The sequence below is a fragment of the Mauremys mutica genome, chromosome 1, assembly GCF_020497125.1.
Source record: "Mauremys mutica isolate MM-2020 ecotype Southern chromosome 1, ASM2049712v1, whole genome shotgun sequence".
NCBI classification, from domain to species: Eukaryota; Metazoa; Chordata; order Testudines; family Geoemydidae; genus Mauremys; species Mauremys mutica.
The window spans coordinates 298043880-298056676 of record NC_059072.1 but is presented as its reverse complement, the minus strand read 5'-3'; the positions used below and the strand labels follow the sequence as shown (position 1 = coordinate 298056676).

At 38.2% G+C, this 12797-nt stretch overlaps 1 pseudogene; it reads right to left on the bottom strand.

The window, feature by feature from the left end:
- The window catches only part of LOC123361272, a 123318-nt pseudogene that overhangs the window by 104211 nt on the left and 6310 nt on the right, over nt 1-12797 (bottom strand).

The window sequence follows — 12797 nt, the reverse complement described above, 5'->3', positions numbered from 1 at the left end:
AGAAGGTAAAACTGTTTCCCATCACTAACAGATGTCCTGCCGCCTAAGTAGTATTTCTGGAAATACCATGACAGTGCTCCAGCCTGTTGATTGAGTGATTCCTTTAGCTTAGTGCCCAAGTATTATCCTTCTGGAGGATAGTGAACCACAGATATGGTATTAAAAATAGTGTTTTATGGGATCCTATGCATTTTTGCATCCAAAGAAGCTATATTAAAAATAGTTCTAGATGCAGAGCCAGGATACATGGATCTTTGATGGTTTGGCTGGGGAAAAAAAAACAAAAAGAGAATTTTTAAACTGAATTTAAGAAAATAAGATCATTCCTAACATAAATAAAACACAATTTTATTCAAACACCCACCTCCTCCCCTAATTTATAGTTTTAATTTTTTCAGTAACCTGGCAGTTTCAGTATAGCTCCTTCCCTTTGTTATCCATGCAGGTGACAGCCACTCCCCATTGCCATTTTGGCAACCTCTAATGCCTCCTGGCAGATTTTTTTCATCCCATCAGTTGATATCTTCTTTAGCTTCCAAGTAAACAGTTTGCCCCTAGACTTATCTTAACCCACTAGGACAATTTATCCTTTTGTGTCTAGTTCTAGGGCTACCTCCTACTTTGCCCTGGGTAGGGTGACCAAGGGATGGAGCAGCCCCACACTCCCTGGGAGAACCCAAGGTGGAGTGAGGGCTGGTGGAGAGGGTGCTAAGCCCCTGCCCAGGAGCCTGCAGGGTCAGGACGCAAAAGGATGAAAATGAATACCAGCTTTGAAGAAGCTGGAATAAGTCCTAGAAAAATGTATGCCTTAATGAAATTCTAAAGTAACTTCTATGTAACTTCCCATAATCAAGGTGTGTGCAATAGGAAGTTCACTGTAAATGCAGATTGATTTAAAAAAAACCTGATAGACTTAGACTCCAAGTATGTCCCATGGATTTTGTGCAGCACCAAATTAATGTTTCAGGAACATTAGTAACTTTATTTGAGAGCAAATGTGAGTTGGTGCTTTAAAAAAAATCTAATCAAGAAAGGATTGGAACCAGCTAGCCCTCACTTATACCCCAAAGGATATCAATGACCCAGACCCAGAAACTGAGAGTTTAATTGCCAGTTCTTCACCATTTTGGCCTTCACTAACTCTAACATGCCAGGGTTTGGGGGGGGGAGATTTTCTTTGTTGAGATTCCTTTATCTGTACTCTTGGTTGGGGAAAAAATCTAGATTCTATAGCAGATCAGATATGTGAAAACTGCTCCACTTTCTTGCTTGCAAAAGAGCAAAATAGATTATACTAGCTAATATTCCTAGTTTGGCTGGCAAAGGAAGCTCCACTCAGAAGCCTGGGTGACAGGCAAGATTTCTGCCATATGCATCTAGTGGGTGAAATACAAACATCTGGGACATTCTGAAGCCATCAGAAATACTTTCCTTCTTAGTTCTTATCTATCAGCTCACATTCATTCAAGACCACTCCTTTTCAATGAACCTCACTTGTATTCCTTTCAACTATATCAACTCTCTTTTTTTTATCCAGTGCTACCAGGATAAAACCCATTTGTATGACAAAAAATCAGTTAGCAATGTTAGACCACTTAGGACCTGTACGCCTTCCCCCAAACCCCTGGCTTTCCGAAATATGTCATTCAGGAGAAAAAGAGATTTATTAAATGTTTTTATTGGGACTCTCATCTAACCTATATTCCTGGGGATAAAGAGATGATGGCAGCAGCAATTAACATGCTGAAAGAACTGTAAAATGAATGTGAAACACCTTCTGCTTCTCTGTATTTATTTTCCATGGCACCAAAAGGAATCAGAAGTTAATAGGCAATTTGATGAGTAAAATTCCTATTACAAGGAAGCAGTTATGGCCCAGGTTATAGGAATTAGTGGCAGTGGATTCAGATTACCTGGTTTGTAGTTATGTTTTTCTTAGAAAGCATTTGCCTTCAAGAAACTCAATTTTGAAAGACAATGAAAAGAAAATTTCCAGAAGCCATGATGTGTGAATGCAGGATTTTCACTCTATGGAATGATATCAAATTTTTGTTTATTTTTGCTGCCTAAAAGAACCAGACTTTTGCCACGATGTGGCAAAAACCAGCCAGATTGAAAGCCAGAATCTTTAATGCAGAGGTGCACCTTGTGAAGATAAGCATATAGTATTGTTTAGCTGAGTGGAAGGCTGCTTAGATTAAATGGGGCACTGCACATTAAGACCTGTGTTCTCTACAGTTTCTCAGACTGTAACCTCTCAAAACTCCCACAATCCTTCTTGTCCCTTAAAGGAAAAAAAGTTTTTAATTAAATTCATGCATAAACCTCCAGAACAAAAACACATCATGCAGACTTCAGGCACCAGGCAAATTGCCAATGCAGCAGCCTTCAGCTAGGTGAATTATGGATGCCCCTGAGCTAGGTGAAGTATGGATGACCTGATTTAGGACTTGAATAATGCTATCAGCTAGCTTCTGTTGAAAGAGGGTTGTTTATCTGGGATTTGGTTGTTGGTTTTTTTGTTTTTTGTTTTGCTTGGGTTGGATTTTTTTTCTTCCTCTTTTGGAGAGGGTGTATGTGCGTGCACGCACAAATTAGTTTACAAATGAAAGTACTGTACATTTTTAGCTCCTCTATATGTGGGCCTTCATAAAATGTGGAAAAACTTGAAAAACTTGTAAAAGGTAGATCTTCTTGTATCTGAGGATATTACAGATTTGTTAGAGACAGTTGTGATTATTAATAGGACTGGAAGAAAAATGAGGGTGACAGATTTGTTTGCAAAATGTTTTAGCAGGCAGTTTTGGAAGTAAGTGTACAGCATTTCTTTAATTCTGCTGTACTGAATAAAGCATGAAGTAATTCCATTCTAGACAGGTTTGAAAAATTGATTGACTTTTGATTATTCTTATCCAGTTCCCATAAAGTATGCTTGTATTAGACCGACAGTGTATCTAATTACTTTTTGCTATGAGTAGGGGTATTTTGCATCCCCCTTGAGTGTATATACAATCTGGATTAAGCAAGAAATGTGGCCTTGTATGTTCACAGAAAATCCATTGACTTCAATATGAGAGTTTTGTTTACATGTGATTGCAAAATACTTCCACAGCTCAGGAGTTACCTCAAATTGAGACCATTTTGGGCTCCTACAACATGCAAGTTTATTAACAAGTGCTTGACTTTACTGGTTTTATGAAGATGTGTGTTTCTCTTCAATGTGATTGTCTTTCTAAAGGTTTAAAAGTGGCTGACTCATCTAGACTGGACGTGTCCAAAGAATCTATGCTCAGAGTAAATCTGAAATCCCAGCCATTTGCCATGATTTTGAGTTATGTGAATTATTGAAGGCATAGTATCAAAGAGTTTAAGATTGTAAGGAACAGGGTATTGCATATCTCCTCTCTCTCTCTCTCTCTCTCTCTCTCTGTTAGGGTCTCTGTTTTGGCTGAGATATACTTTAAGAAGTATCAGAGGGGTAGCTGTGTTAGTCTGGATCTGTAAAAGCAGCAAAGAGTCCTGTGGCACCTTATAGACTAGCAGGCGTATTGGAACATGAGCTTTCATGCCCATGCATCCAGCAAAGTGGGTATTCACCCACAAAAGCTCATGCTCCAATACGTCTGTTAGTCTATAAGGTGCCACAGGACCCTTTAAGAAGTGTCATGGACCAGTAGACAGTGCACAGGACTGGAAGTCAGCAGCTGTGGGTAATAGTCCTGTCTCTACCACTGACACACTATGTGACCTTCAATTCTCTGCTCTGTTTTCTCATCTGTAAAATAGAGATGAATGATGCTTACTCATCTTTGAAAAGTACTTTGAAATCTATGGATATTTCTGCTAATATAAGCAATTAAGCAGTTAATGTTCAGATTTAAAGTGTCTTTAGGTTTCAGAAATATCCCACTGAAATGAACAGGGTAGTACAGAGCTATTGTTTCACACAATCTGCAGACTCAGGAAACACCACTGCATCAATTTATACTCAGCTCATGTTTTCAAAGGTATCTTTGCAACTATAAGAACTAAATTCTGGAGCACAGTTGTGCACAGGGGATGAATTCCAAAGCACACCGCACAGCCACAGAATCCTGGAATACAGAGGTCCCTAAAATTATTAATTTTCAGCTTAAAGTGGGTATCCTGGCTTACTTGCTAGAGTCCCACTATCCTCTTGTTGTGACCACACTTTGGTTACAACCACATCTGGAAGCATCACCCATCCACCATTCCAACATAAGATCACTAAGCCTACTTAGCATCTCAGGCACTAGTTTAGGAATTGTCATGGGCTGGGTTTGGGAGACATGAGCACTTGATATATAGAGCCCAGGGTAAAGAAACAATGAAGTAAAAGCAATTAAAGGGTGAATAGGGGAATTCCAGTGATAAAGAGAGGCTACTGGCATTTTCCTTTTTTAAAGAAATCTCTTTTTGAAAGAGATTTTTTGGGAGGAGGGGGGGCATGGAAAAATCCTGCAATGATCACCTACCCTGAGCACTTTATTTAAAAGAAATACAGGATTGTTGTTTCTGAAGATACATTATTACCAAGTTCTAACACTGGGACTGTGTCAAATATCAACTACTATGTCAGCTTCTCATAGTAGCTGAAGATACTCTGTATGCCAACTGTGCCTTCAGATTCTAGTAGAACTGCTATCAGAGGAGACTCAATTAGGTAACCATGCAAAGCATAAATCACTAAACATTCAGAACCAAGCTAAGTCCCCCTCAAATAAACCAGTCTGCCCTTTGGTAAGTGATGTGTTGCTGACTGCCAAAGCTGAAGCAGGTAATCACTGTAAGGAAAGATTTCAAAGATCCTTTGACTTGATTTATTTCTAGGCAAATATAATGATATGCACCTTCAGGTGGACTCTGAGTTCAGCAAGCCTGGGATCAAAACCAACAGCACATTGCTTTATTTAAAACAGAGGAACAACACAAGATTTTTCTTGAATAAAGAGAAACTGTAAGAGCTGGGATGTCCTTTTGAGACCAGAGGTAATCTAAGATGCATGTCATTTGCCATTCCTGTCAAATTATGATGCAATCAGTCATTCCATTGGGTGACATTTTATTGTGAGGAGCTATTCAGTGACACCTGATGTTTGTACAGTAAATTGTAAATTAAACAGCTGAACATGAGTGGAAATATGGTTTAATATATGGTATAAAAGAAACAATCTTCAGAATGTATTGTGTAACTTTTCTTAATGGCTTTCATTTTACCCACACCTGTGTTCTCATTTCCATTGTAATACAAAATAGCTTGTTTTTTTTTAATTTGGCATGATTAAAATACCTCTGTTATAAAGAAAATCTTTATTAGAAAATCATGACTTTGGAAAAATCAGCAATAATTGGTTTTCTTTTTTTATTATCCAGTGATCATAAATATATTTTAAATTACAATGCCTTAAATAATAAAAGGTTTAAAATATGTTTTCAGATGTGTTAACTCCCCAGAAAAAAATCCCATTATTTTATGTAGTCAAAAAGCTGCAATAAAGGACTGTGTTGGATAATGTAACAGAATGACTGAAAAAGTTACATTCTGAAATATTCTAAATGCACTAACAATTACAGACAGATTCAACCTGACCCTCAATTTTTCCGAGCTAATTGAAATACTAACATGGTGTTTAGGATGACAACTTCAATTTCCTTTCTTACTCTTGATTCTCACAAGTTGGCCATGGCAAGTTAGCCTTATTGCATCAAAAGGTAGCAGGAATCTCCAACCTAGAGGTGTCATTTTATAAAGAGAGAAAGCAAACAAAGAACAATATTGGGGCGGCATTTGAATTACATACTGATTATATTTGATTACAGTGCCTGTACTTCTCCAGCATTACTGAATATCAATGTAATGCCACATTAATCACTGCTGAAGTAAACACTAGGGCTGTCAATTAATCACAGTTAACTCACGTGATTAACTCAAAATATTAATTGTGATTAAAAAATTAATCGTGATTAAAAATTAATTGTGATTAATCGCAGTTTTAATTGCACTGTTAAACAATAGAATACAAATCAAAATTTATTAAATATTTTGGATGTTTTTCTAAATTTTCAAATATATTGGTTTATAACAATTACAACACAGAATGCAGAGTGTACAGTGCTCACTTTAAATTATTATTTTTATTACAAATATTTGCAGTGTAAAAATGATAAAAGAAATAGTATTTTTCAATTCACCTCATACAAGAACTATAGTGCAATCTCTTTATCATGAAAGTGCAGTTTACAAATGTAGAATTTTTTGTTATATAACTTCACTCAAAACAAAAAACAATGTAAAACTTTAGAGCCTACAAGTCCACTCAGTCCTACTTCTTGTTCAGCCGATTGTAAAGTTTGTTACCAGGTATGGGAGATAATGCTGCCCGCTTCTTATTTACAATGTCACCTCAAAGCTAGAACTGGCATTCGCATGGTACTTTTATAGCTGGCATTGCAAGGTATTTATGTGCCAGATATGCTAAACATTCATATGCCCATTCATCCTTTGGACACCATTCCAGAGGACATGCTTCCATGCTGATGACGCTCATTAAAAAAATTAGTGCATTAATTAAATTTGTGATTGAACTCCTTGGGGGAGAATTCTGTTCTGTTTTAGCCACATTCTGCCATATATTTTATGTTATAGCAGTCTCAGATGATGACCTAGCACAGGTTGTTCATTTTAAGAACCCTTTCACAGTGGATTTGACAAAATGCAAAGAAGGTACCAATGTGAGATTTCTAAAGATAGCTACAGCACTGGACTCAAGATTTAAGAATCTGAAGTGCCTTCCAAAATTTGAGAGGGATGAGGTCTGGAGCATGCTTTCTGAAGTCTTACAAGAGAACCACTCTGATGCATAAATTACAGAACCTGAACCACCAAAAAAGAAAATCAACCTTCTGCTGGTGACTCCAGACTCAGATGATGAAAATGGACATGTGTCAGTCTGAACTGCTTTGGATCGTTATCAAGCAGAACCTGTCATCAGCATGTACACATGTCCTCTGAAATGGTGGCTGAGGCCTGAAGTGACATATGAATCTTTAGTGCATTTGGCACGTAAATATCTTGTGACACCGGCTACAACAGACTCATGAGAACACCCGTTCTCACCTTCAGGTGACACTGTAAGCAAGAAGCGGGAGCATTATCTCCTGCAAATGTAAACAAACTTGTTTGTCTGAGGGGTTGGCTGAACAAGAAGCAACACTGAGTGGACTTGTAGGGTCTAAAGTTTTACATTGTTTTAATTTTGAATGCAGGTTTTTTTGTATATAATTTTACATTTTTAAGTTCAATTTTCATGATAAAGAGATTGTGCTACAGTACTTGTATTAGGTGAATCTGAAGTGCCTTCCAAAATTTGAGAGGGATGAGGTCTGGAGCATGCTTTCTGAAGTCTTACAAGAGAACCGCTCTGATGCATAAATTACAGAACCTGAACCACCAAAAAAGAAAATCAACCTTCTGCTGGTGACTCCAGACTCAGATGATGAAAATGGACATGTGTCAGTCTGAACTGCTTTGGATCGTTATCAAGCAGAACCTGTCATCAGCATGTACACATGTCCTCTGAAATGGTGGCTGAGGCCTGAAGTGCATTTGGCACGTAAATATCTTGTGACACCGGCTACAACAGACTCATGAGAACACCCGTTCTCACCTTCAGGTGACACTGTAAGCAAGAAGCGGGAGCATTATCTCCTGCAAATGTAAACAAACTTGTTTGTCTGAGGGGTTGGCTGAACAAGAAGCAACACTGAGTGGACTTGTAGGGTCTAAAGTTTTACATTGTTTTAATTTTGAATGCAGGTTTTTTTGTATATAATTTTACATTTTTAAGTTCAATTTTCATGATAAAGAGATTGTGCTACAGTACTTGTATTAGGTGAATTTAAAAACACATTTTTCTTTTGTTTTTTACAATGCAAATATTTGTAATAAAAAATGAATATAAAGTGAGCACCATATTTGTATTCTGTGTTGTAATTGAAATCATCAAAGAATATTTAAATAAATGGTATTCTATGATTGTTTAACAGCGTGATTAATTGACAGCCCTTGTAAACACCCAAACATTTACATTCACATTAACATAAAATACATCTGGCTGTTATTAGAATTTATTATACTATATACTATATGAGATTCATAAATATCATATGTACTTGTTCATAAAACAAACTTTTCAAAAAAAGGAGCCCAAATCCATGTTTGGGCACCGGATTTTTCAAGAACGCTGAGGCCCATCAGACAGCTGCAAAATATGTATTTAGGACCCCACCTTTATGCTCCTGTGGCCTGGTTTTTCACAGGTGCTGGACATTCATCATTGCCATCAACTTAAATTGAATCTACTTGCAACCAGCACCTCTGAAATTCAGGACACTATTTTAAAAACTTGGCCTCCTCTCTGTTTCCAGTGTATTTTTAAGTTTAAATAGATGGTACATAATCATAGCAATCAAAGAATATGTCAGGGTGATAGTCTTTATAATGCATGACATACTTTCATCCATCTCATTCAACAATTGTGACCCAGAATAGACCACATCAGACATGCTCTTGGCGCTTGATCCAGCTGTTGGTCTTTTCATTGACACTAACATGAGCTAGATCAGACCCTTAGACCATGTTGATGCACCAAGCCCATCTGGGAAGCAGCTCAGAAAATGGGTCAAGAGCCATATTTTAGCATTCCAGGGGCTGCATTTGGCCTGCAGAACAAACGTTGGCTGTCACTGCCCTAAGCTTAGCAAAGGCTTTCACTGCTGGCTCCTGTGAACCTCAATATTCAAAATGTAACTAGGGAATTTTGTGGTTTACATGTAGAGGAAAAATCATTTATGCTGCCTCCAGAATAAACCCTGGCTTGTTTGTATAAATTGCTCAGGGCTAAGAGTTGTCACACAGATCCCACAATTTTGTTATAGGACCGTGTACAGAGTGTAGGTAGTCATGTTAGGCTGATTCCCTTGTTTCTCAATTTATTGTTCTTTTAATGATAAGCCGTGGATACAGGGAGAGAAAAAATTGAACTGTCAAGTTCACTTTGAGTTCTAAAATTAAAGAAGGAAACTAAGAATATACATAATCTGAAGATTATGAAACAGAAGTGGAGCTGTATACAAATTTAGACATATAACAAAAACATAGAAGGAAAACTACCACACATAGATGTAAAATACCCTTCAGAGTATATCTTACATAAAATCGTATGGATAAATATTGTCCCTTAACTAAACCTAGTAGTTTATCAAAGTCTTTGAGATTACTCAAATTATTCTAAAGGATTTTTCACAAATGAGGTGGAAAAATCCCAAGGTGCAATCTTCCTTCACCCAGGTAACAGACAAGAAAGAGGGGTTGGTATTGAAATCCAACCTTACCAAAAAGGTTTTCAACCAATGCCACCCTATTTCTTCACTTTCTTTCTACTGCCTATTGTGTTAAGTGCATATCCATTTACTGTTCTCTGAGGATTCATCTCCATTTGACTACATGTCCAGACCCCGGAGTCAGTTAGAATCTAAAGAAAAGATAGCTAGAAATATGAATCTCACTGGTCTTGGAAAACTCTTTGCAGGTTCTTCAGAACCCAGATGAAACTCTCTACCTGGCTTCGGGTGTTTTTAATGTTATAGTGTATTTTGAAAGTTGGCAGGCTAGCTATATGCACTGTTTGATGTGAAGTGTGATCAAGTGACTTTCATCGAATATTTGTCCATTCTTTCCAACTCTTTCCTTCTGACAAAGTTAATTAGCTGAGAATGCTAACTTTCACAGTTATCGTTGGCAATCTCTGCTTGGAGAAAGCCAATAGTGTACAGTATCCAAATCCCTGTACTAACAATACAACATTTCATGGAACTTGAGGACATTATAGTGTAATAATAATACACTTTAATTTAGTGAAGTCCATGGCCAAAGGTCTCTGGGCATCAAAAAATAAGTAGATCAGTATAGATAAAAAGGGCAACATGCCCAATAAATCTGTGAATAAGCCAAAAATCCAACATCCCACACAGCAATAAACAGCCTAGCTAGTGAATGGTGCAGAATACTACAGTATGTCTCCTCAGAAACACAGGCTACCTGTTCTCTGTTCTCTACACTGGCTTCCCATAGAATTTTGAATCAAGTTCAAGGTCTCAGTCCTTATTTTCAAGGGCCTGGACCCAGGATATTTTAACGATCATCCAAAGCTCTTTACGCAACTTTGCTCCTTTGACACAATGGCACTCTCAGTACTAAAGGTAAAGTTCATCTGTGCAAGACACAGCTTTTTGGAAGGTCAATCTGAGACTGTGGAATGATCTCCCCCCAGGAACTAAGGACCACCACAAACCTCACCAACTTCTACTCCAAGTGCAAGGTGCATTTCTTTGACCTTGCCATCTCTAGCGTTAATACAAAGGAACAGGTATAAATATAAAACCTACCAAAACAAGACACTCCACTTCTTGTGCTCCTCCCTCTGCCCCATGACTGATGTTAGCCAAGTGACCTAAGGCACTCAGATATTGTGCAGTATGATAAGCACAGTATAAGAACCTATATAGAATAGAAAGGACTCAGACTCAGTCGCTGTATCCCAACAGCCCAGCACTCAGCGGGCAATTCAGAATCTCAGCCTAGATCTAGAACTCAGCTTACAGCTAGTGTCCTATCTCTGTTACAGGTCAAACCAAAGCTCAAGATCTGCACACGCCCAAAACTTGTGAATTTAAAAACAGACCAAGATCTCAGTTTTATGGTTCAGATTCATTTCTAAACATAACATGAAACACTGCTGAAAAGAAACAGAGTTAAGCCAATGCATCCTAGCATGCAGCCAATGTGTTCTGATATGTCAAGAGAGAGAGCATTCCCTACTGCTGGGGTTTACATCCAATCTGGTCTAGATCAGGCTTTGAGACTGTCAGCAGTTCCAGCTTGTCATGGGGGTCTATAAAACCCATGCTGGTTCAGCAGCCAAAGGGTTAATGAAGCAATTGCCTGTCTGCTCAGCCAGAGTTGATTGGCAACACCAAAGCAGCTGTGAGGAGAAAATGACTGCAAGGCAGGAGGGTGGGGGAGTTGCTAAAGAGACAGAGAACAGTAAGAAAGGATCCCCTCAGCAGACTGGTGAGAAGCTGCCAGACAAACCAACACTCCAAAGAGGGAGAATCTGGGAGGTTGCAAATAGCTCAGGCAACAGCAAGGGACAGAGAAGGACTACTTCTGGCTATTCCAAACAAAGGCCCTGAGCTGAAAGCCAGGGGAATAGGCAGGCCTGGGTTCCCCTACTTACCCCAGCCAGGAACTTTTAGAGAAGAAGCTCCTAAATACAGGAGAACTAGGGCTGATTAGCCCCTAGTAAAAGCCACAGAACTTCCACTTCCCCATTATGCTATAGGGGACAGAGACTTTTGAGGACTTGGCCAGGAGGGACTGGTCTTGACAAGGATTTGACAAATGCAGTGTTTGGTGTGTGCGAAGGAGCCAGGTTGGTGTAGTTCCCTGTCCAGCCACAAGGGGACACTAATAGATAAAGCCCTACCAGCAGTTAGTTACTGATAAGAAGACAGGTAGTAATTAGATTCTGTATGACTCTGGAGAAGGAAGAATGGTACAGCAGTTTGGGGAACAGAATTTCCATTTAATGGGAAATTCCTTGATTTTGAAATTTGTTTTCTTTCCAAATTTGAAAAAAAAATCAAATTTAAAAAATAAAAAGTCAGGTCAATTGAAGTGTTTTATTTCAATAACACTGAAATATTTCATTTTGATTTTTATTTTTTTTAAATATAAAATTAAATTTTGAAATGAAAACTCAACATTCTGGTCTGAAAATCGCAAAATACATTAGGACATTAAACGCCTCACTTTTTCTTAATGAAATTTTGTGAAAATAGACACTTCCTGCAGGCAGTTTTGATGTTGCAAAAATGGCATTTTCCAATACAAAAAGATTCCATCAGAAAAAATTTAATCACCTCTCCTGGATGGTTTTGTGGTTAAGCATTAGGAGATCTGGGCTCTCTCTGCAGCGCTGATACAGATTTCCAATGTGGCCTTGGAAAACGCCTTCTCTGGGCTTGGTATTCATTTATAGCTGTTCAAGGCATATAAAAAATTGTTAGTGGATGTAAAGTGCTTACCACAGGAGTACATGCCCACAGCAAGTGCAAGCCTCTAGGGAACCAGGCTTTCATTTTCAGTTTCCCCATTCATAGGGGTGTGGCAAAACTCAATAATACTCGTAAATACATTGAAGGTGCTATAACAATGCAATGTGTCTTGTCTTCGGCTTTGGAAGCTAACAATACTACTTTAATGAAAGCATGTAAGCACATACTTGACTTTAAGCACAAGTACTTGATTTCACTGGGAATACTTACCTGCTTAAACGTAAGCACGTGGGCTCTTTGCAGGATCAGGGCCATGCTGAATAGTAAGCAGTCACTGCACTTTGAAGAACATGGGCTTTGCTGACTATTGTGTGCAAAGATTCGTGAGAAGTTGTGCTGCTGCATCTCTAATAGTCGCAATCTGCAGTACAAGTTGTTACAAAGGTAGCCCTAAATAAAGCACTTTACAGTAACCTCACCCACAGGTCACGTAGGTCTTGAATTTGAACATAAGACTATTAGTTGAGGTTTCTTGTTTTGTAAATTATTCATATTTCAATTTTAAGGTTTTTTTTCAAATGTTATTGAAATCATCCTGCCCTGGAGCAAACTTCATAATAACATGAGTTAATATATTTGCCTTTCACCTTCCAGAGGTT